A 24,713-nucleotide genomic window follows, 5' to 3' on the forward strand; every position below is an offset into this window, starting at 1 on the left:
GGGATGGTCATTTTAAATATGTTTGATTTACTTTGCAATTTTAGTGAAGTTTCCTATAGTAAATCATTCTCTTTTGCTTCTGTTTCTGTGAATATGTGAAGTACAGCAACACTTTGCAACACTAAAAAAATCTCCAAAAACAGTTGGGAAATAAGGGAAATGACTGTTCGGCAGAGTAGTTTCCAACAGACATGAGGAGTGTGTCAGTCTGCACAAGATAAAGCAATGGAAGGTGAATATATTCTAGCAAAATTCTAGGTGTGCTCTATGTTTTTAACTGACCATGCCCACCTTTCCTTAAGTAGAGTAGTTTAAGCATAGCAGGCTGAAAACATACATCTTTGGCAAATCAAGTTGGTTTTTTGCAACAGCTAGAGTCATTGCTGAAGTAGAAACATATTGTAATCAATCTGATTTTACATCAAATGCCGTTTCAGATTCAACTGTTAATGTGCCCAAAATACAAATAGAGCATAACCTCCAGTTTGAAACACAAAAGGCTTCACCATCATTTGACATTGGCCAATAAAAAGGCTTTGAAATTAATAAAAATAAATTTGACATAGATGAATAATGAGAGAAATATAGTTTTCTAGGTTAGATTCTCTGTAGAAACAGTAGTAACACAGAAAAGAAGCAAAGTAAGAACACCAACAAAAATATAAAAATATAATTCTCCATCTTTGGAGATGGCATGTGTTGCCACCACTCACAATATGCTCAGAGGCACGTGTTACCAAATTCTTCCAATCTACACAGCAAGTGGATTGGACCGTGAAAGACCAATCCAAATTGTATTTCTATTTTGACAAATTTGTAGGACAGTAGAACAAAAGTTTCATGTAACTTTAAAGTTGTCAATGAAGACATTGAACTTGTCAAGAATTATCAATACCTTGGCACAGTCATTAACCAAAATGGAGACAATAGTCAAGAAATTAGAAGAAGGCTCAGACTGTGGAGGGCAGCTATGAGAGAACTAGAAACTCTTGGATGAGACCGATTATCTGGATCCATTTCAGTCGGGTTTCAGGCCTGGTTTTGGCATGGAAACAGCCTTGGTGGCCCTGTATGATGACCTCTGTCAGGAGAGAGATGGGGAGTGTGACTCTATTGATTCTCCTTGATCTCTCAGTGGCTTTCAATACCATCGACCATGGTATCCTTCTGGGACAACTGGCTGAGTTAGGAGTGGGAGGGACTGCATGGCGGTGGTTCCACTCCTACTTGATGGGTCGGCTCCAGAAGGTGGTGCTTGGGGAGCATTGCTTGGCACCCTAGGGTTCTGCAGGGGTCAGTTCTGTCCCCCATGCTGTTCAATATCTGCATGAAACCATTGGATACGGTCATCCGGAGCTTTGGAGTGTGCTGCCATCAGTATGCTGATGACATGCAGCTCTGTTTCTCCTTTTCATCTTAATCAGGTGAGGCTGTCAATGTGCTGAATAGTGCCTGGCTGTGACAATGGGCTGGACGAGGGCTAATAAACTGAGGCTCAATCCAGATAAGACTGAGATGCTGCTAGTGGGTGGCTCTTCTGACCAGAGGGTGGATGTCCAGCCTGTCCTGGATGGGGTTGCACTCCCCCTGAAGGAGCAGGTTCATAGCTTAGGGGTTCTCCTAGAACCATCTCTGTCACGTGAGGCTCAGGTAGCCTCAGTGGCATAGAGTGCCTTCTACCAACTTTGGTTGGTGGCCCAGCTACATCCCTATCTGGACAGGGATAACCTAGCTTCAGTGGTCCATGCTCTGGTAACCTCCAAGTTAGATTACTGCAATGCACTCTACGTGGGGCTGCCTTTGAAGATGGTTCAGAAACTGCAGCTTGTGCAAAATGCAGCGGCCACATAGGTAACAGGAACCAGATGGTTCGAATGTATAAAACCGATTCTGGCCTGCTTGCATTGGCTGCCTGTATGTTTCCGAGCTTGATTCAAAGTGCTGGTTTTAACCTATAAAGCCTTACATGGCTTGGGACCGCAATACCTGATGGAACACCTCTCCCGACACAAACCCACCCGTACATTACGCTCAACATCAAAGGCCCTCCTCTGGGTGCCTACTCTGAGGGAAGTGTGGAGTCTGGCAACAAGGGAGAGGGCTTTCTCAGTGGTGGCCCCCAAATTATGGAATGATGTCCCTGACGAGGTGCGCCTTGTGCCAGCACTGTTATCTTTTTGGCATCAGGTCAAGACTTTCCTCTTCTCCCAGGCATTTTAGCATGTGTTTTTATATTGTTTTTAAAAGTGTTTTTAAATTTGTATATTTGTATATTTCGGCTATGGGGCGGCATACAAATGATGATGATGATGATGATGATGATGATGATGATCATCATCATCATCATCATCATCATCATCATCATCATCCTCCGCCCACCCTTCCTCAGGACACTACAAGTTTTACTGGTTGCCTTGGGGGCCAGGTAGTAATTTTTAGCTTATTGGCCTTCATTTGCTGGCAAGTTTTTTGCCTACTCTGTATTGTTCTTCTAATTTGGCTGATTGGCTCATCTTTATTCCGCTAATTTGTTTAATTTGGATTTGTTGCCTAGCCAGGTAGTTTAATATTGTAAATCGGTTAATTTGGTCACGTTTGGCAGTTTTGTGTTGGAATTTCACAGGGTAAGGTGTGGTGAGCACCGTTAGGCACTTTTAAGGTGATAGGTGAGATCTGAGACTTGTCTTCTGGGTTGCTGAGGCCTGCTGGCAAGGTTAGGTTCACCTTTGGGTGTTACAAGTGGGTGTTATGGGTCTCAGAGTTGGGAGGTTCTGGGAGGGAGTGGAGCAGGAAGGCCTCCCTAACCACCTTGTGGGGCTGGTGCCCAGAGAAGGGAATTGGGCTTGGACCATCCCCTTCTCCATGGCAGGGTGTCCTCGCCCAATTGTGTAAGAGTTCGGCCCCGCACTTTTCTCTGCAGATCATGTTATACAATCACTTAATTGGCTTTATTCAAATACATGTGGGCCTTGATTTACCCACACTTCATCTTCTCTCACCTTTGCATTTCCTGACTATGGCTGCAAAAGGCCCTGGATAAAGACATCAGCAGGTACGTGGCATAAGGATACTGTTATGTTCTAAAACCTAATTTGGGCAAACCTTGGTTTTCCAAGGAGAATGTGGAGCTTTATTCCTCTTGTGTAGCTGTTCAACTCTGTACAGTGAATTTGAGGAAGGAGCTGTGTGATCATATACATGGAGCCTGTTTATGTACAACTATACATACATAGGACTTTCTCCACACAGTTAGGAACACTGCTTTGCCAAAGATCCCAAGTGGGCAGACAAATCCGTATGAATGCACAATTGGATGTGCACAGGCTCCATGCATATATTCAGCTGAATGTGAGTGGGATGGACCCACAATCCCATCTCCCATCCTTCAAATATTCACTGCACACCATCTGAATTTCAATATGGCTGGTTTTGTATCTGTTTTTGTACCTTCCAACAAGCGTAGTTAACAGGAAATGTGAATGGCTTATGTTTTATGTTTTCCTGTTTCTTCTGTAAAGCAAGCTCATACTGCTTTCACTGTTGTAGTCAAGATGACAGCTGGTTGAAAAGACAGCAGAATGAATAGTATAGTATAGAGAGAAGTTAGGAGCTGATAATAGGTAAGATATGAAATACAGACAAACTTGAAATGGAGGGTATCAGTATCCAAGTATCAGCAGTCACTATCATATATTTTATTTCAAAGGGAGAGAAGGATGAAAGACACCTTTAAAAGGGAATTAAGACAAATTCATGGAGAATAATGGCTACTGGTCATGATGGCTAAATATCACCTTTAGCATCAGAGACAATATGCCTCTAAATACCACCGGTTGCTGGGGTACCTGAGTGGGAATTATGCTCATGTGTGGCTTCTGGGTTTCCCACAGGCATCTGTTTGGACACTGTGGGAACAGAATGTTGAATGAGATGGGCCTTTGGTTTCATCAAGAAAAGCTCTTCTCACATTCTAATAAAGAAAGAACCTTCTAATGTCAGTCCAAACCAAACAGTAGCAGCCAAAGTACTGGAGCCTGTCCTTCATTATAGGGCATTCATGCTAATACTACCTTTGCTTGCTGTAAATTCACAGAAGGAATTTTTGACTTGGTTGATCACAAGAGAAAGGATGGTAATAGAAAGATAGCTATCTGAATCCTGCTTGGTTTATGGACATTTTTGCTTCTCTTTATGGAAAGCAGTAAATCACTATGACTTTAAGGATCAAAACCTCAGGGAAAGCTTCTGGTTTTTGATGGGGGGGCAGCGTTTTCAAACAGAGATGACAAGACTGGAACAGAAGAATCTAAGAGGCAGATATACAAGAGCACTGCTGCTCTAAGAAGAACCCCCCCCATGTTAAATAAGTGAAATAAAAGTGAAGCAGCTTGTTTTCTAGTTGAAGACGCGATGGGATAGAGTCTCAAGGACAGGAAACAGCACAGGCAAAGTGAAGTCTTGCTTCAACAAATTAGGATAGAAAAAGAGCAAATTTTATTTACAGAAATAGGGTATGGATGGCTATTAATTAAGACAGTCAACAAATGTATCTTCCTGCAGAGAGTGTCCCTAAGTATTAATCTGATGGCAGCTGGAACCCATTAGCAGAGCTTGGAGTATTGTGCTAGTGCTGTGTTGGATATTTTTCTCAGTTTTTTTTTTTACCATTTGCCATCAATTTCTGAGAAAAGAAATTGCAAACTATCAAGTGAGTATTATTTTGTAAAGCAAAAGCTTAAAGGGCTGAAATTGCAAAATAGGTTTACTGAAATTATGTTTAATAGTTGGAAAATGAAGGTGAATATATTTACACTGGCGATGTCACCATTAATTCCCCTGGCACACCACCCGTTTTTCCAAACATATGATATTAGAGGGTAGTGTGCCATGGAATCCTATTGCATAAATATTTTTATCTAAATGGTAATCTTATTTTGGAGGGAGAGATAAGGAATAGGTTGGGAAAGACTGACCTTCCATGGCTACTAAGGAGACAATTAATATTTTTTTAATTACTAGGGGAGTAAAAGAAAATGCAACAAGAAGATTGACTTGCTTTGAGGAGGTAGGACACAATCCAACTCAACTTTCCACTGGGCTGGGGTGATTTGGATGCCATGGAGCCCAGATTGCACTGGCAGGCTCCCAGCTGTGCTGGGCTCTGCTGGCAGCAGCCCTCCACTGCAGCTGAACTCTGGCACCATCAGGAGCCTGCCAACACTGCCAGGAGTCCACCCGGGATGGCCAGCCCGGTGGGCAGAGGGCAGGCAGAAGCCCCCAAACCAGGCCATTCTGGGGGTGTGGTGGGAAAGGAGCTACAGGGAGAACGTATGTGAGATCCTCCTCATGTTCAGAGCCCTCCCCTGGGTCCTGATCTCCTTGCAAACTCTGCCAGCCAAAAGGCTGGCACAGTAAGATAATTTTATTTATTTCTCATTATGACCTATAGGGAGCACTTACTCTCTGGGAGGCCTGTTTGTTGGAGCCAGTACTTGCCAGCCAGCTCAAATGTGTGACTCCTGACAGAGCTGGTGTTCAGCAGAGCCAGCAACTCCTGAGAGGGAAGAGGATCCATGGAGCTTTCTGCCAACTCTTCCACCACCACCACCCCTCTGCCAGCTTCCCGGCATTTGGATTGCTCTGTTAGTGATGGCCACAGATGGTGACTCAAAAAGGTTAACCTCAGCAATACATAAAATAATGTTAAATGCATCCTACAATTCGACAGAAAGTTTGAGAACATGTTGGAATCATGAATTTCCGATAGAAATAGATCCAGGGGACTGGAGGATGCAGTGGGTAAAACCTCCATATCGATCCATTTCATTTAGAAATAAGGAATTTTTCCTAAAAATAATTTACCAGTGGCACTTAACCCCACAAAAATTATCATTAATTAACTCAAGTTTGTCACCAAGTTGTTGGAGGGGCTGTAATGTGATGGGTACATATTTACATCCATGGTGGAAATGTTCCAGTGTACAAATATTTTGTACCAATGTATTCCAGGAAATAAACAAGAAAACGAATCAACAAGTTAATGCTATTTGTTCATAGAAAAGGATTCAGATCTGCAAAATAAAGCATTGCTTACATATTTATTAGTCATGACATGTTTCACAGTGGCATGCTTTTGGAAGGACCTATCCAAAGCTAACATAGAATATTGGTATAAACTGGTCTGGAATGAAGCATTTTTAGATAAACTATACACTTATTTTGACTTGGTATGATTTTGTACAATACACAGACCAGAAAGAACATGATCAAGTTCTTTTGCGAGCACATAGATGGATATGTTTTCTTTAATTGGGTCTTTTCCCCTCTCTTTTCTGGTTTATCCCATAACCAAAAAGCAGAACGGAAAAATAAGCACAAGTAAGATACTGAAAATTGTAATTGAAAATATCCTGACTTTAAAAGTTGAATTCCATAAATGTGTTATAACACCAACCAATATGAGTTTCTTTTAAATTAGTCTTGAGTTTTTAAGTTTGTTAATGTTGCATGATTTATATATGATGTCTGATTATGTTTAATAATGGTGTAAAAGTAATAAAGATTTATTTTTTTAAAAGTAGATATTTGGGTGAAATTCTCATTAGTGGGATGTGGAGTTTTTGTTCTGCTTACCTTACCACTGAGGTAGCTGAGGGGTGTTTGTGAGCATCCTCTCTTTCATTCTGCCATAATCTCTTCAGTAGTCTGCACTCTGCAGCCTGCCCAGGTACCCATGCTTACAGGAGAGTTCAGCCAAGGATGTCATGGGGTTTTTGAGGAAACATGGCTGGGAAAGGCTGCAGGATTGTACAATGGAAGAGGTCACTCACATACACCTTTCAGGTACCTCAGAAGTAAAACAAGTACCAACTTTGCTAAAACAAAAAATATAATTTCTTAAGCATCCTTAGGAGGGGAGGGGGGCAGCCTCTTTTTCCTTGGGTGAAGATAATCTAGAAATTTGAGAGCAGAATTCAGCACAGCACTTTTAAACAAAATGCTGGATTCATAAAGCTCTGTGCATGGAAAACATAATACCTAAATCAGACCCAACTCTATTGAAAACCCTTAATATTTGAAACTTCATTCAGAAATAGATCCACATTCCCCTGCAGGAGAAAAAGAGACCACAAATTCACTAAATATATATCGCAATCATTTATGTTGACCTCCTCCATAGCTTTTTCAGTTCTGAGATGTCCAAGTGGCATGGCATTAATGAAAGAAGCCTCAGCTCCTCATCCAAGTGGTTCAGCTATTAGCAAAATAGCATCTTGTGTTAGGTGAAGATATTATTTAAGATGCTCTGGACACTATTTTGCTGTTTCCATAGCCCTGGTCTCATTCTAATAATAATAACAAAAACAATTCATCAGAATCCTCTCTCTTTTATGAGCTTCTATTCTTCACGGCAGAGATGAAAGGATAAATCATAATGAAAACTAGAATCATTTCAGGATCACAGTCCCCCAGAAAATCTCCTGGGTTTAGACAATGAGAGGATTTGAGAAGTGCTGGCCGCCTTGGGCTGTCAAGGAAGAAACAAACAGAAATATGACACGGTCTGTGTGTCAAGAGTATAAACAGTAGTTTAAACTGAGAGAATAAATAAAATCACCTTCTCTGTACAATATGAAACTTACTCCGCCTAAACCTATTCCTTATTAGGAAACAGTGTTCTATGAGTAACAGAATGCTACGCAGAAGACTTCTTAGTTATAAAAATGTTGTCAATGGTTTAAGACAACACTGTCTTGGGATGTAGGAAGCTGCTTTAGACCCTACTTGTCTGCCTAGCCCAGTGTTATCTACTTTGACTGGCAATAGCTCTCGGGGAATGGGCTGAGGCCTTAACATCACCTGCTCACTGATGTATTTGAAACTGGAGATGCCATGGATTGAACCTCAGACTTTTGGCATGCAATATATGTGCTCTACCCTATGTGGTTTCTTCCATTGGTTCCTCTTATTTCCTCTCCATAGCCCATCTTATATTTTGTAAGGATCACTTGTTATTATCCCTTTTCTGACCAGAGATAAATCTGCTGCATGTGTCAGCTTCCTGATGCAAGTACCCAGGGCAAGAGAGACATCTCTTTCTGCCATTATAAAGGTAGAGACTTTGTCCTGACATGGAAATTAATCTGTAGGTTAGAAAAGGAAATGTGAAACTGCTGTAGGGTGGCTGATTTTTTTTTAAACTCTCCTCCCTCCCGTCCTCCCAGATAAATTCTTCACTTCTCTGTGGCTCTTTGGTGTGTTTGTTACGGGTCAGTGCAAGCAGCTATTTACTGATCTCATTGTATCAGTTTTAAAATATTGTTTACATACAATTCAGCAGAGCGAATGAGAGAATAATTGCAGATTAATTAAAAAGTGGGAAGGGCTATAGCTCAGTGGCAGAGCATCTGCCTTGCATGCAGAAGGTCCCAAGTTCAACCCCCAGCATCTGCAGGTAGGGCTGGGAGATATTCCTGCCTGAAACCCAGGAAAGCCACTGAGAGTTAGAGTAGACAATTCTGAGCTAGATAGACCAATGGTCTGGCTCAGGAAAAGGAAGCTTCCTATATCGCCCATAATGATCAGACTTGTTTAAAATTTTTATACCATCACATGAATATGATTTTCCTGCATTGGTTGCCAACCCCCTATTATTTGATTGACCATTAAAGTTAGTGATGGTAAAGAAAGGGGTTTGGTATCACATTTGTTGATAACAGCTCAGATAATGGTAGCAAAAACCTGAAGAAATAGTAATCTTCCAAAAATGAATTAGTGGCTCAGGAAAGTGTGGGATATTGTGGTCATGAATAAATGGCTATGGGATGGAAGAATGCACATAATCCTGTTTTTCCAGCAAAATTAGCAGCCTTTTATTTTGCACTGGAGGTCCTCCCTCAAAAAAAAGCCCACCCCAAATGGATAAAATGATACCTATGGACATTCTCAGTATGATATTATTTATTTAATTAATTTTATTTAACAAACTGTACATACCACTTACTAGAACAAAATATCATATGGTTGATGTAGAATTCAAGTAATATGTTATAATTAGGGAATTTACATACATTTTAAAAAAGAGTGATAGTGGCAAAATTTGGAGGAGGTATTGGAAAGCAAAGACCCATTACAAGCTAAGCTCAGAAAGTTCAGGTCCAGCTCATAACAGTTTCTCCCCATAACCAGTACCCCTCACCAGTAAATAGCCCTCCATACCACTTTTCAGGGACATGGTCCCCTTTCCAGGGACATGATTGAAAGCCTTCTAATCTACCCAGCAGCTGTTCAGGGCAAGAGGAAAAGTTGTAAAGGTAGGCCAGTAAAGAAGAGAGGCAAACACAGATAATTAAAATGAGAAAATCATACAACCTTTGATCATTTCATGTGCTATTGTTATGCTGCTCAATGCTATGGAATGGCAACATTTTAATTCACCTAGGCCAGCAAAATACTGGCAGTGACTGGCCTTGCTGGGTAGCGATCATACCTCCATCATCAGTGAATGAAAGTAATTAAGAAACAATCATGGAAGAAGGCTACTGTACTCATGTTCTGCTCATAAGTTCCTGGAGATATCTGGATGGTACTATAGTATACAGGACACTGGACTGAATAATTCTTTGGATTGATCCAACAGGACTCTTCTTACTTTTCACAATCTGTAAAAAATGAAGCAACTCTACAAAATATCTACTGGTTCCCAAATCTTTCCCCCCATGGACCACTTGAAAATTGCTGAAGGTCTTGGCAGATAACTCTACAAAATATCTACTGCTTAGGCCACTGGTTCCCAAATCTTTTCCCCCATGGACCACTTGAAAATTGCTGAGGGTCTTGGCAGATAACTTCATGATTTTTCTGCCTGCTGTAACAATTGTAATGCACTGAGCTAGATGCTATATGATTATTATTATTTTTAATAGTATTTTTCAGACACTCCATCGACTACCTGAATGAAGCTCACAGACCACTGGTGGTCCACCGACCACAATTTGGGAACCCTTGGTTTAGACTAATCATACTAATGAGACTTGCTATTTCATTATCTTTAGCCATGATAGCTCCATTGTATCTTTGGTATTTGTAGACTGAGTCACATACCTTTCATCTGTGTTAGATCAGTTCCCATTGTAAATCATACAAGCCAGGTTTGGGATTGGGACACATTTGCCTCAGAGTAACAAAAAGTTTAATGATCGGCTTACACAGACAAATGTATGTATTATTATATTGTGTTTTAACTGCCTTGTACGTCGCCTAGAGTGGCCATCGGCCAGATAGGCGACACAGAAATTAAATTTATTATTTATTATTATTATTATTATAAAGGGGCAGAACATATGAACACCTTAACACAGTTTGCATGTATTTAAATTAAGGCTGCCATAAAGAAGATAAAGAACATCTGCTCTCTACTTTCCCAAAGGAAATATAAAAAAAGTATTGAATTCAGCATTAAAAATCCACCTGTGAATATGGTGAAGCAATTCCAAGATGGTATGCTTGAAATGAAATGTTTGAAGTCAAGTAATACTGTTGAGGTCAGATATGACCTTCAAAATAAAATAAATATTAATCAAGATTAATAAATGAAATCTGTGAGCTCGCATTTCTTCCAATCTAATCTAGAGTTTACAAGAACCATGCAGCCTCCATCATCCAATCAAAACATCATCTGGCTCATCTAATGTTGACATGAATTTACAACATCAAAATCTGAATTCTGAAATTACATCATATTCCAGATTTGTGTTTTTTTCTGATTAAAGCTAGCAATGAGATGGAAAATAATTCAATGTAAGCAGGCTAGATTTAAGTTTAACACTAGCAGTAAAAAAATTTAAAAAACACCGTCATTCACAGAATTGGATGATATAACACTGCTTAAATCATGCCATTTTCTCTTGTCCCTTAAAACAATGGATCTGCCCATTACATAAAACAATCTGTCAATGTATTAATGACCTTGAAAACCTCTTCTAGGCTGCTATGCAGCATTTATGTTCATGATAATCCTAGGAACAAATCTGGACTTTCAGCTCACCTTTAAATCCACTATTGGTCCCATATGAAAACTGCCTTTTCCACAAAGATGTTCCTGTTTTGAAATGTGAATTATCAGATCAGTGCCGACCTACTCATATGTTACCCTAGAAGAAAAATGTAATTCTGTCACTTTTTCCATGGACTAGCTTTTCATGCCTGCGTTATTACTAAAGAACTCAAATCATTTCAATGGAGTTTCAGTTGATTCACAAAACTGCCATGTAATTATCACTTGAAATGTTAGCAGTTCCTCTGGAAGCAGTTCCTCTGTTGCAAGAAAAATATGTTATTTGAATTTCTTTCCCAGAGTAATGTTTCCAAGTATTGTATATAAAAACTCAAATGACTGTCACAAAAGTCACATGCACAGAGAAAAAAGCTTCTGAAAAACGCAGAGTGCCAGTTCTTCTCCTGCCAAATTTTGACAATGCAAAAACTCACAAGTAATTAGCAAGAATTTGGCTAAAGCACTATTTAGTTGGGGAAACCCTGCTTCCCAGGACACTGAACTTTTTGGTCTTCCCTATGGGCTTCTGAGTGGCTGTAGTCAGCTAACAGCACCATTATTACTCTTCAAGTTCTAAAGGTTTGTTGCTGTTCCAAAACTTGATTGTCCTGAAATGAAATCAGGGTGAAGAAAAGCATTTTATTGTACAGAAAAATATTTGCTTTGCTTTTAACTCACTTCGGTTTTTAACAAAAGCCTTGGTTTCGCAACACAGAAGCCAAGTTGAACTGTACTAACGGAGCGTTATTGCAGATTAATTGATCATCTAAACACTCTCAACAACTGGCAGTGAAAGTGAAACTCCAGGCTAACAAGAATGTCAATCTTCATTTTAGCATATCACTGTTTTCCTCTTCTTCTTCCCTTTCCTCCTAAAGCAGAAATTGTGCGTTGGGGATGGGGTGTCTGGAACACTCCACCCCCATAACCTTCCTTTAATTCCTAAACAAAGGATAGCCATCTCATCCACCAGAGTAACATTTCAGAGACTGCAAGACAGTTGACATCTGATGTCTTGGGTCAGTAGTTTGAAATCTGCCCTGAATAAAGAAGGATTTTGTTGGGCTCACAAAGTCTAGAGCTCATTCACCTTGTCTTATTTCCCTGCTTGCAACAGTGTGCTGTGGATTCTTTCCATTTCTCAATACATCTCTCTTGCTTTCTATCTTCTCCTTTCATACCCAGAATAGTGAGCAGCTCAGCACTGCTTCCAGAAGTCAAAATAACCTGTCAGAGTCAATGGAATAGCTTTAGGCTTAACTATCAGTCTTTCATAGACCTGGATTTACTGGCCGCCAGAAGACAGAAGCCATCAAGGTGACCTCACACACACTGAAGTAAGACCCTATCCATATAATCTATTGCCAAAAAAGACTGAAATATCTGAGCCAGGACAGGCTGCATTCCTGATGGAAACCATTTAAATTATTTAAAATGAAGTGACTAGTTAATTGAATATTAAAGTTAATAATACCGTCAAAGCAATTGGCCTTTAAGTACCACTTATTTTGCAATGGCTCTACATTTTTTTCCAGACTGAGAATATTGATATGAAAGTCAACCAGGAACTATAAGGTGTGCATTGCTGGATAAGGGACTACTTGAAGAGTTGCAGAATTTTGCAAAGATGGTAATTTTAGCCAAACCCTATGAGTGGAATCCAACAGGTGCCATCCAAAGGGGGCTGATCTGATGCAAAGTATCTATCAGTGGAATTAGAAGGGAGGTGATTTTTCAGCAAATCCTCCACAGACAGCCCTGAAATCTGCTCCAGAAAGTTAGGGGAATCCTCTGGAGCAGATTGGGGTATGGGTGGCTGCAGGAGGAAGGAGGAATTGCCTGAAATTGCTTTCTCCACAACCACCACCTTTCCACTGATTGATGCCTTCCATCAGCAGAGCAACACCCACTGGATTCCACTTTTGTTAGTCACACTGTTCGATGAATCAGGGAAAGTCACACCATATATCAGTGTTACTTTCTGTCCCTTCTGTTCATTCCCCCAAAGAATGAGGACCATGGCAAATAGAAGAATGGGAAACTTTAGACCCCAGATAAACCAATACCCAATGCTGTCCCTGCTAGCTCCTCATGCTACAGATGTCCCCATTCCCCTTCTTCATACTGCTAACTCTACAAGTAGATGGGATGGTTTGTTATGGCTGGGTTGGGGTTCTCAGAGGCATAAGCTGGCAAACAATGAAGGCACAGGTGAAAATTCTGTAGTTTTGCATATCCAGAAAAAAAAAGCATCAGAAAGGTGGTGACATCATATGCCACAATTTAAATTTTTAAGAGTGAATGTTGTGATGTCAGAAATCATCATACACTACTATCTTGCATGTGACATTGATCAGTTGGACAATCAAGCAAAAAAGGTTAGATGTCACCACTGAGTACTGTAGTTGACAGTTAGCAGGGCCAGGACCAGGCATGCCAGGGCCCTTGGGCACCAGCCTGCCCCGGGCACCCACTCTCAAGCTCCACCTATCTACCTACCTTCTGTGATCTGCAACTGTCAGGGCCACTACCAGAGGGGGGCTAGGTCGGGCCTTGGCCAAGGGCCCCTGAAGGGCCCCTCCTTAGGGTGGGTGGGTAGTGCTCCCTTCTGTGATCCGCAGCAGCAGCAGCTCCTGACCCTGCTGCAGATCACGGAGAGAGAGCTCCCAGACACCTCCCCTACTGCCACACAGGCCTGTGACACCCGCCTGCATGGCCCACCTACCTCTCCCTTGATGTAAATGTTGGTTGCACTGCGGGAGCAAGCCTACCATCAACCAAGATGGCGGCTGAGGCTTCCCTAAGGGGCTGATGCCTCCACCACCATCTTGTTTGATGGCACGCATGCTTGCTACACACTCACATCCCTGCCATCAACCAAGATGGCGGAAGGGAAATCAGCCCCTTAGGGAAACCTCAGCCATCATCTTGGTTGATGGGAGGCTTGTGCTCGCAGCGCAACCAACATTTTCATCAAGGGAGCCTGCATGGGGCCTGCGCAGTACATGGGGCCTGCGCAGCAGTAGGCGGTGTCTGGGAGGTCCCTCTCACAATCCGCAGCAGGGTCAGGAGCTGACGCTGCTGCAGATCACAGAAGGGAGCACTACCCACCCACCCTAAGGAGGGGCCCTTCAGGGGCCCTCAGCTAGGGCCTGACCTGGCCGCCCTCTGGCGCTGGCCCTGACAGTCAGCTATGAAAATGGGTGTATCAGTGATGTCTGCCGTAGAAGGATTGGGAATACTTCAAGACAATTCTGTGGGTCTTTCAAAACCTCTTCTGATCTGACATTTGACAGCAAGCTGATGTTCCAGAAGATACAGAGCAGGAAATCAGTATTTAGAAGGAAAGGATCAGGCACATTCAGTACTAGGAGAGAACAGGAAACTAAGATTCATGTTTCCCATGCTGCTTGTTCAGACATTGTCTGTGCCAATGGCTCCTGCAAGCTTAACCAAGGACAAAGCAAAAAGAAAGATACATGCAAAACCCGAAAGGATGAAAAGGCTATCTATTCAGTCTCCTTCTCCAAAGGCAGGGCCATCTATCAAACACCCCACAACAGATCCGGCTATGCAATTCATATCACAAAATAGAGCAGGAGCATCATTGGAGAGATATAAAATAGATGCAGATGACTCAAGTCAATCAAGTCATGCACAATATTAATGAAGTATCTTACATCATCCATTCTCCAGTCCTGACACAAAGCAGATCACACCTGCAGTTATGGTACAAATACTGCAGATTGCTTCAATGCTGATGTGCCTCTAATGCAAAACCAGCCTGTGGCATAGTGAACAAGTCAGTTGTACATTGATGCACACTGATGGTAACGCAAAGTCAAGCCAAAGCTTTGCACTGATGTAAACACAACTTGAAGAAAATGATGGTGCAAAATCACACAGTAGGAGAGTTAACTGAGAGCCCTAGGAAAACTACGGCCTGCAAATAAATATCAAAGGGGATGTATCCAAAGCCTGTTCAATCTCATGAAAGACACTCATGACTAGATATAGTAATAGACTTTTCTGTCTCTCATTATTAACTGAACCCACTACACTCAACAGTCTTTCTGAATAAAGTGCTGTAGACAGACATGATGAATAGATGATCATGAACTTGGTGAGATAGTTATGCATGCCTCTTCCCTTGACAGTATGAATCTACAATAGATGCTCTTTAGATTACTTTTTATATCACAACGTCCCTTCTGCACAGTCTGCAAATAAAGACTTTAATAACAAAATTTGCCCTGCCAAAGCATTTTTTAAATCAAAGTACCAACAACTTTTATGGTATCCTTTGCTTAAAAACAGCAATCCCATAACTAAGCCACACATCGTGGAAAATGAGAATTAGTGAGAGTGCTGGAACATTCCATGACAGTGGCACTGTATTTATTACAATCATAAACAGTGCATTAAAATCCCAGTCAGTTTGCATATAGAAAAAAAGTAGTTTTAAGTTAGCCATCATAGGGGGAGCAAAAAACCTCTCAGATTTACCATCTTCTTCTTCTTCTTCTTCTTCTTCTTCTTCTTCTTCTTCCCTATGCCATTCTTTTCTCTTTTGTTTATCTCCAAATGACATGGAATTCATACCATTTCAAGAACATTTGCAACAAAAGTACCTAATGAAATAAAATTAAGGCCGCAATTCTAAATACCTAAATAATCTTAATAGGAAATTCACTAATAGGCAAAAAACTTTGCGGTTTAAGAATGTACCTATAGCCCACAGATATTTCTATCAAACTTTAGAAAGCAGGGAAATTGGGCAGCTATAGTGAATGCACCAGGGGAGCAGCAGACCTGACCTCACGGAGGTATTAGACTACCCTACAAATTTGTCAAAATGCAAACATAATTTGGGTTGGTCTTTCACAGTCCAATCCACTTCCTGTGTAGTTTGGAAGAATTTGGTAACATGTGCCTCTGAGCACCTGCTGGGCTTGCCTAATCAGGGGGCCACATCCATACCAGACTTTTACTTCACTTGAGACAGTCATGGTTTCTCCCAAAGAATCCTGGAAAGTGTCGTTAGTGAAGGGTGCTGTGAGTTACTAGGAGATGCCCTGTTCCATTCACAGAGTTTCAATCAAAGCAGCTGACTGTTAAACCACTCTGGCCACTGGAGCTCTGCCAGGGGAATAAGAGTCTCATCTCAGCATCCTTCACAAACTACACTTTCCAGGATTCTTTGGGGGAAACCATGACTTCCTCAAGTGAAGTAAAAGTCTGGTATGGATGTGGCCCCCTGATTAGGCAAGCCCAGCAGGTGTGAGTCTTTTTTGGAACACTGACAATTATTTCTTACTGAGCATGCCCAATATTATCATTGCGTTCAATTATTTAATTAAAAATCAGCCAGGCATTTTTTAAACTTTTAAACTGCAGAAGATGAAGGTCAGAGTATGGGGCAAGGTCAGTAAGAGGATTACAGGTACTCAGTGAACACGGCTCCTTTTTAATGAATTTCAACATATTGTGAGAACTCTGACAGAAAAAAGTCCAAAAGGGGTCTGGTTTTTCTCTCTCTCTTTTTACACTTTGAACTCTCAATTCTCTCTGACTGTTTTCTGTATCGCCATGAAAATTTAGAAGGTTGTTAAGCAAGCCTTTCTGAGTTTAGGACTATAAGTTTGGTAAGGTTTTGTTTTGAAATGAGCTTATGGGAAGCATCAGAATGGCATGGGGTGTATTTTCAATTTAACACTGCGTAATGTGAAAAATCCACACTGGCTATAGTATGCAGCCACTCTCGTGGCTGCATAATAGTATACAGCCACTCTTGTGGCTGTATAATAAGCCCTCATGGAGCACAGTGGGACTTCTGAGTCAGCAAGTGTAAGATTATGTTGTAAGGACTATGGTGGTCATCTGTAAGCATTTCATGGGCCGGATTCACATGCATACCAGAAATATAGTTTTTTGCAATTAAAGTGGGATAAAGTGTTCTGTTGTCCTAGCACAACTTAAAAAACAAACAATGGACTTTTTGCAGTTAGGAAAGCAATGGGGACATACAATGGAAAGTGTGGGATGAATATATAATTAACAGAAAGTTGTATAAAGGAAGATGCTGCCCTGGGTCCCTGCTGGAGGAAGGGCAGGATATAAATCAAATAATAAATAAATACCCCATAATCAAATCAGGATGAATGCTCATTGTAATATAACCTCTACAAATCAGAACATTCAATGAAGGCTACACATAGTCTAATTTTTATGCAAGCTTTGTAAAAGCAAATTAGGATGCATGATCAGTATACAGGCTGTCTAGAGTACCCCCACTTCAGGTTGCAGTATTGTGCACACTTCCGTTTGAATAAGCCCCATTGAATACATTAGGACTTGCTTCTGAGAAAACATGCATAGAATTGCACTATATCTTTACAGGTTGTGTAAATAATAAACATCTTTGACAGTCATGCTTATATAAATCTTTATTCATACTATGCCTTGATATGTATCTGATTTTATACTCTGGTTGTACATTATTATTTTCTCTACATTTTAAGTGTGCCCTTCTTCCTTGGGGAGATCATGCCCGCCCCTCTGTTGTTTTAACCCTGAAGGGAAGATTAGGCTCAGAGATGGTGAGCAACCCATGGTCACCCAGTAAACTCTGTTGCTGATTTCCATTTTTAAAAATTAATTAAAATTATTTATATGCAAGCAAAGCTTATGGAGTAATGCAGATCCACACAATGCATTTAAAGCACATCTAACTCGCATTTAAAGCACATGACTTCCCCCCCAAAATCCTGGGAAGTGTAATTTCCCTGTCATGGTTATAGTTCCTACCACCCTTAACAAACTACAGTTCCCATGATTCTGTGGTAGGATTCATATGCTTCAAATGTTTGTTGAATGTGCTTTAAATGCATGGTGTGGATTTAGATGTGCTTATTTATTAATGAATTGAAAAGAACAATTTTAAAAGATAATTTTTAAACTGGGGAAGTCTGTACCTCAAATGGTCCAAGATCCAATCTCTGGAAAAGACTATTGCCTGGAATCCTGGAGAGGCAAAGCTAGTCTATATCATTACCTAGAGAGGTAGTGGGCTCTCTGACACTGGAGACATTCAAGAGACAGCTGGACAGCCATCTGTCGGGATTGCTTTGATTTGGATTCCTGCATTGAGCAGGAGATTGGACTTGATGGCCTTAGAGGCCCCTTCCAACTCTACTATTCTATGATTCTATGATACTGACCTAGATGGTACCAAGCAGCCTGAGTCAGTATAAGGCAGATTCCTTTATTCCTAAAAGAGGAAAGAGACCCAAGGACCACAGTGACTCTGAAATGTATTTATATATTTTATTTACAATATTTATATACTGCTTTATTGTAAAGAAACTCTCAAAGCGGTTTACAGAAGCAATTAAAACAATAAAATTATTGGCAAAAACAGTTAAAGACAGATATTTAAAAACATTCAAAATAATAAAACCAACAATGAGTTAAAAACAGATAAAAAACATAATAGCTTCTACATGCCTGGATGGGCTTGCCTAAACAAAAATGATTTAGCAGGTGCCACAAAGAGTACAATGAAGGTGCCTGCCTAATGTCAATAGGAAGGGAGTTCCAAAGTATAGGTGCTGTCACACTAAAGGAACAATTTCTTACAAGAGCAGAACAAGTACTATGTAGCAGCCATGACATGAAAAGCACACCTTGAACTTGGCATGGTAGCAAATTGGCAACCAGTGCAGATTTCAGAGCAGAAGCATTATGTTCTGACAGGGTCTCATACATGTCAGCATTTGTGCCGCAGCATTCTGCACTAACTGCAGCCCCTGGGTCAGGTTGTGCTGACCTTGGCTGACTGGCTGCCAGGATTCTTTTAGTTTTGGTTTTTGATTAGGAATCCTGACTGGTTGTGGGATGCTGAGTTTTCTGTCTTACTCATAGGAATCTTGTGGTTGGTATGGCATTGCATTTAGGAAATCATCACTGTCTTGCTTTTCTGTTTCTGTTTGCATTTCGTTTACCTCTGGCCTTACCCCCTTACATCCATAGAAGCAACAACAGTGGTTGCATGTGGTCAGCTCAACCCCCTTAAACCCACTGATGATGCACCCTATTGGTTGTATGACAGTTTTTTTCTTACCCAATAGTGGTAAAAGAATTCACATACCGGGAAGGGTGGGTATAATTGCTGCTGTTCATATGCTACTGCCTATGAAGGTAGAACAAACCATGCATGTTTTGTCTCTATCAATTATTACTCGCTGAAATTGGGTTGGCTATCAAAGTGAGTTTATAGCAGTCCATAGGGTAGGAGGAAAGGGTAGAGAATCTTTTTACTCATTTCTCAAACCTCTCTCTGCAGTGAAGGGGCAAGTCTGTAAAGAAGTTTGGAGGAACCATTTTAAAAGGTAGGGGCAGGGCATTCCAGGCAGGTGATTGCCAATGCTGCTTTGATACATATATCTGTGCAGAGCATCGCTAATCAACCCTTACCAACAGCACAATCCTAACCATTTCTACTCAGATGTAAGTCCTATTGAGCTCTATGGGGCTTAGTCCCATAGTCAGTGTGTTTAGAGTAGCAGCCTTCATGGGTATCCATCTTTACACCTGAGTGTCCCCAGTTAACATTTCCACAGCATTAGGTTCCCTTCTTCCTACAATGACCTTCTGGTGTCTGGCCTTGACAGAAGCAAGTAGGCTAGATTACATGTTCCCTATCCAGGCTCCCTAAGCACATGAGAAGAAATTATCCCATCACTTCAGCTGGACCTGGAACACCCTCTTTTAGCTAGAATTTCCATCTTAATTTCTAATCAGAGAAACTTTTTTAAGCTCCAAGCAGCTGTGGTTGATGCTTAATGTATCATGCTTAATGGCATCACTAGGGCCTGCCCCTGAAATCTCAGGGTTTGGGATGCAACCCTATTTATTACCTGCCCTTCATCCAGAGCTCCCAGGGCAGGTTACAACAATTTCAAAATATGGCATAAAAACAATTAAAAGCAACCAAAAATAGAAAAATAAGCTGGGTCCTAAAATATACATCTCTGGTGTCATAGGCTAGGAAAAAGAGGTGTGTCTTCAGCATTCACCAAAAACTATACAGTTAAATTGCTAGATGCACCTTGGTGGGGAGGGAATTCCAGACCTTAAGGGCCGCCACAGAGAATGCTTTCTCCTAGGCTACCACCCCCAAGCTTCTGAGGGCAGTGGAACTACCAAACTGGCCCACTCTGCTGATCTCAGCACCTGAGAGGTTCTGTAGGAAAGGAGGCAGTCTTTCAGATATTTGGGACTGAAGTCATTTAAGACTTTAAACACTCACATGAGCACCTTGAATTAGGCCCTGAAATGAACTGGCAACCAATGTAACTGTTGTAGAACAAGGGTTATCTGAGTTCTAAAAGCAACCCCAGCCAGTAATCTGGCCACTGCATTTTAGACCAGTTGAAGTTTCTGAGTCATCTTCAAGGGGAGCCCCACATAGAGTGCACTGCTGTAATCCATTCTGGAAGTTACCAGAGCTTAGAGTACTATGACCAAGTTATCTCTGTCCAAAAGGGACCGAAGCTGGCATACTAGTCTGAACTGTAAAAAGGTACTACCAGCCACTGAGGCCACCTGAGCCCCCAGTGACAATATTGGGTCCAAGAGTACCCCCAAGCTGCAGACCTGCTCCTTCCAGCGGAGTACAACCCCATCCAGGATAAGCTGTTTTCCCATCTCCTGGACATGAAAACTCTGGACACATAACATCTCTGTCTCTTCAGAATTCAACCTCATTTATTGGCCCACATCCAGCTCATCATCACGTCCAAGCTCCAGTCCAACACCTCAACTGCCTCTCCTGAATCAGATGGAACAGAGAGATAGAGTTGGGTGTCATCTGCATATTGGTGACACCTCACTCCAAATCTCCCAGCAGTTTCATTTAAATGTTAAATAGCATGGGGGACAAGATGGAACCCTGTGGAACAACACAGTACAGTTCCCAAACAGCAGCCTCCCATAGCTTCTTTTTGGAAGCAGCCTTGGAGGTATGAGCAGAACCACTGAAGCACAGTGCCCCCAACCCCCAACTCACTGAGGCACTCCAGAAGGATATCAACAGTAAACTGCTTAGAGGTCTTTACATTCAAGAGGTATATACATTTTGTTAAATAAACAAACAAGTAGTATTAAAAACCTCTGAGATCAAGGAAAATGAACAGCTGTCATCAATCAGGTCGACTAAGGCAGTTTCAGTGCCATGGCCAAGCCTGAAGCCAGACTGGAACAGATCCAAGTAATCAGTTTCCTCCAAGCATGCTTGAAGCTGGATGGCCACCATCGTCTCAAGCACCTTGCCCAAAAAGGGGATATTTGTCACTGGGTGATAGTTGTTTAACACTTCTGCATCCAGGAACGTCCTCTTACAGAGGGGATACACCACTGCCTCCTTCAAGACAGATAGTATTCCCCCTCCTCTAATGAAATAGTAATCACTGCCTGGCCCACCCATTCAACTCCTACAGTTAGCTCTAAGAAGCCAAGATGGGCAAGGGTCAAGAAGGCAGGAGGTCAGGACCACACTTCTTCAACAAATTTGTCTACAACCTCAGGCAGCAATGATTGAAACTGATCCGGTACAGATGGAACAGACAGTGCTCTGGATGCCTCCATTGGACTTGCATACATCTCTGTCCGAATTGCAGTGATTTTGTTCCTAAAGCGCCTCACAGAAGTTGTTACAGTAGGCCTCCAAGGGTGTCAGAGCAACACTGAGCCAGATGACATAAGCCCATTCACCACTCAGAAAAGCTCTGGTGGATGGCTGCATGTAGTCGCAATGGTGATGAAGTAAGCTTTCTTTGCGATTGCTACTGTCACATAGTAGGCACAATGGTGCAACCTTACCCGTGTTTTGTCAGGTTCAGACTGTTTACTCCACCTGTGCTCCAGCCGCTGACCCACCTGTTTCATGTGTTGATGGCTCTATGCATCTTACCAATTCCACAGTGAGACAAAGAGCCTCAACAGGAGCACCAGCGATGTCAGGTGGAAAATTCCCCAGAGCATTCAAGAATCCATCTGATTCCATAAGTCTCTCAATGGGTTCCCCACCCTTGCAGAGTGGAGTAGATACATTCTACCCAAACTTTATCAGGGAATGGCTTGTCCATGACAACAGATTCACAGTGAGTTCCCCAGTCAACAAAGTACTAGTACCTCTTGTTTTGCTGCCCATAGCAGCCAGTTTTTGCTGGCAGCCATGATACTTTTAACAAGGTATGAGCATTGGTACCTCATTGTTTACCAAAAAAAAAAAAAAAAAAGGTCAGTAGCTGTATGTCCCACAGTTGCCACATCAGAACTTCTGAGCATTCACTTCCAGTGCCATTCAATCTAGAATGTTGTCCTTTTCATTACCTCATAGATTTCTCAGCACTGCTGCTGTATTTTCTTCTGTGCTAAGACAGACCATTCTCCAGTCACTCAGTCCATCCTCACAAATGAACGGCACCGTGCAGGAGGTTAATATAGCTTTCAAACCCTGGTGTGATGAATGACATGTTAATGATGTAGATGTCTTCTTAAATAATTCATAATTCTAATAATAATGTGACTCGGCACTCGACCCATCTCCATTAATCAATGTGGAGGGAACTTGGCATTCCCAGGGACGCTCCTGTCTAGGTCAGTAATGGCCATGATCCTTCTAATCCGAGGCAAACATAGGAAAAATTTAGAATACTCAAATAAATTTTACATAGGCAAGAGAAATTTTAAATTCTAAAAAAGCCCACACTCAACTTTCATGCTGTTTTCAGGATGTGTGACACACCTCAGTGGATTTACATCATGAGACTTTTATATGCATACATGCTTCTGATGGATAAATAGCAACTGTCTATACACTTCACTAGAAAAGGAACTATGAGTTTTCTCCAAGATTCTTCCTGCTCAGAGTAGAGCCATTGAAATTAATGAACAAGTTAGTTATGCCCATTAATTTCAATGGATCTACTTTGAGTATGAGTGATTAACTTTTGATACAACTCTGCAGCTGCAATCCTATACCCTGCTTTCTAAAAGAAAGTCCCACTGAATTTTATAAGATTTACTTTTTGGTTGATATATGAAGGTTTGCACTAAAAGTCACATCAGATATTCACTAGTGGTGCCATAAAAGCCTAGAAATAACAAGTGGCTTCTGTGCTACAGCAAGCATTTTCTAGAGCTGAGGGTTTTTTAATAACAAAAAACTCCTGTTTGGCTTCACTTCCCAACTTGTTTTAGTCAGTCTCCAGGCACATTCTCAACACGCACCAGGGCAATGTGCAGGTAGTCTGCATGCCCATCATAGCAAGGCATCTATTTGTGATAGATCATCCTCTTGTAGTTTTGAACTTTTGGGAGTCAAACTCCCATTTTTTAATCTCATCAAAATGTTCTTTTAGGAACAAGTTGCCAATCCAAATATTTCGTTTACATTAATAATATATCCTCAGATATCTTTTGTTTCTGCTTGGAATACATAAACAATTCTAACAGGAATACTATAAACCAGGTGTGGGGAACCTTTGGCCCTCCAGGAGTTGCTGAAGTACAACTCCCAACAGCCTCAGCATGCTTGGCCAATGGCCAGAGATTGTAAGAGTTGTCATTCAGAAACATCTGGGATGGTCAAAGGTTCCCCACACCTGCTATAAACTAGGGGGAGAATCCAAAGCACTAGTTCCATAACTGCAAGGATTTACACTTGTGCAACAGAGCTCCCCCCTCTCCTCCCCCCATGTGTTCCCCACATCCTCCCCAAATCAACTCTGGTGGGTTAGGGGGAAGCCCAGAACAGATTTAGGGGTCGAGGAGGAAGAGAGATGGAGAAGTTCTGCTGCGCAAGTGTAAATCTTTGTGCTAATGGAACAAGTTACTTAGCGCTGCATTGGACACAATCCAACAGCTCCAGCTGAATGATTTGTGTTCATTTCCTGTGCCATAACATAGCCCCATCCAGCAGCTAGACTGAGTGTGCTCAATTAGATAACTGGCAATTAGATCATGGGCAACAATACTGATTGTCTTTTTGAGATAGGAGGGATGAGTATGAGACAGCCAGCCTTCCCCCTGCCACCGTCCGCATAATCAGTGCTATCACCACTGATCCAACTGCCATTATCTGCACGCAACCCCAGCTGATGACCGTGTGCGCTGCTCAGTGCCCATTTGCCATACTGCATCTCATCCAGCCATGAATACAGATGCAGATGCATGTGCCCCTAGAAAGTCTGTGTCTCTGCTCCTTGATTGGAAAATAGGTTCAGAAGTGCAACTCAAGAGCAGCTGGTGCAATCTGGTGCTGCCACCCTCCTGACAGTGATGTCACAGCTGCTTACCAGGACGGAGCAGGGTGGTGGCAAAGTTGGATCTGTGCAGTCACAATGGCAGAGCCGATTGGGCACTCTCACCTACATGCCTGGGCTGCCCCTGCATGGTCCTGATAAGCAGCTGGCACTGCTCAACTGCACCAGCCATTACTGGTGTAACCACTGGTTAAAGGGGGAAAGAAGAAAGGCAAACTTTGTGGATGTTTTACAGCAGAGGAGGACAACTGGCAGACCAGAGTTCAGATCTGGACTTCCATTCACTGCTTTATTTATTTTATTTACTTATTAGATTTATATCCCACCTT

The 24,713-nt window shown here is 41.7% G+C and overlaps 1 protein-coding gene and 1 long non-coding RNA gene across 2 annotated transcripts in view; one reads left to right on the top strand and one right to left on the bottom strand.

Annotated features, from left to right (window-relative positions):
* Positions 1–24,713, bottom strand: part of SORCS3 (sortilin related VPS10 domain containing receptor 3) — an 800,669-nt gene that overhangs the window by 606,261 nt on the left and 169,695 nt on the right. The window lies entirely within an intron of this gene.
* LOC133388433 (uncharacterized) lies at positions 4,237–6,480 on the top strand. The gene is made up of 3 exons (XR_009763806.1): positions 4,237–4,708; positions 5,020–5,065; positions 5,450–6,480. It is a non-coding gene; the product is annotated as an uncharacterized LOC133388433 (long non-coding RNA).

This window comes from Rhineura floridana, chromosome 7 (genome assembly GCF_030035675.1).
Source record: "Rhineura floridana isolate rRhiFlo1 chromosome 7, rRhiFlo1.hap2, whole genome shotgun sequence".
Taxonomy (NCBI): Eukaryota; Metazoa; Chordata; class Lepidosauria; order Squamata; family Rhineuridae; genus Rhineura; species Rhineura floridana.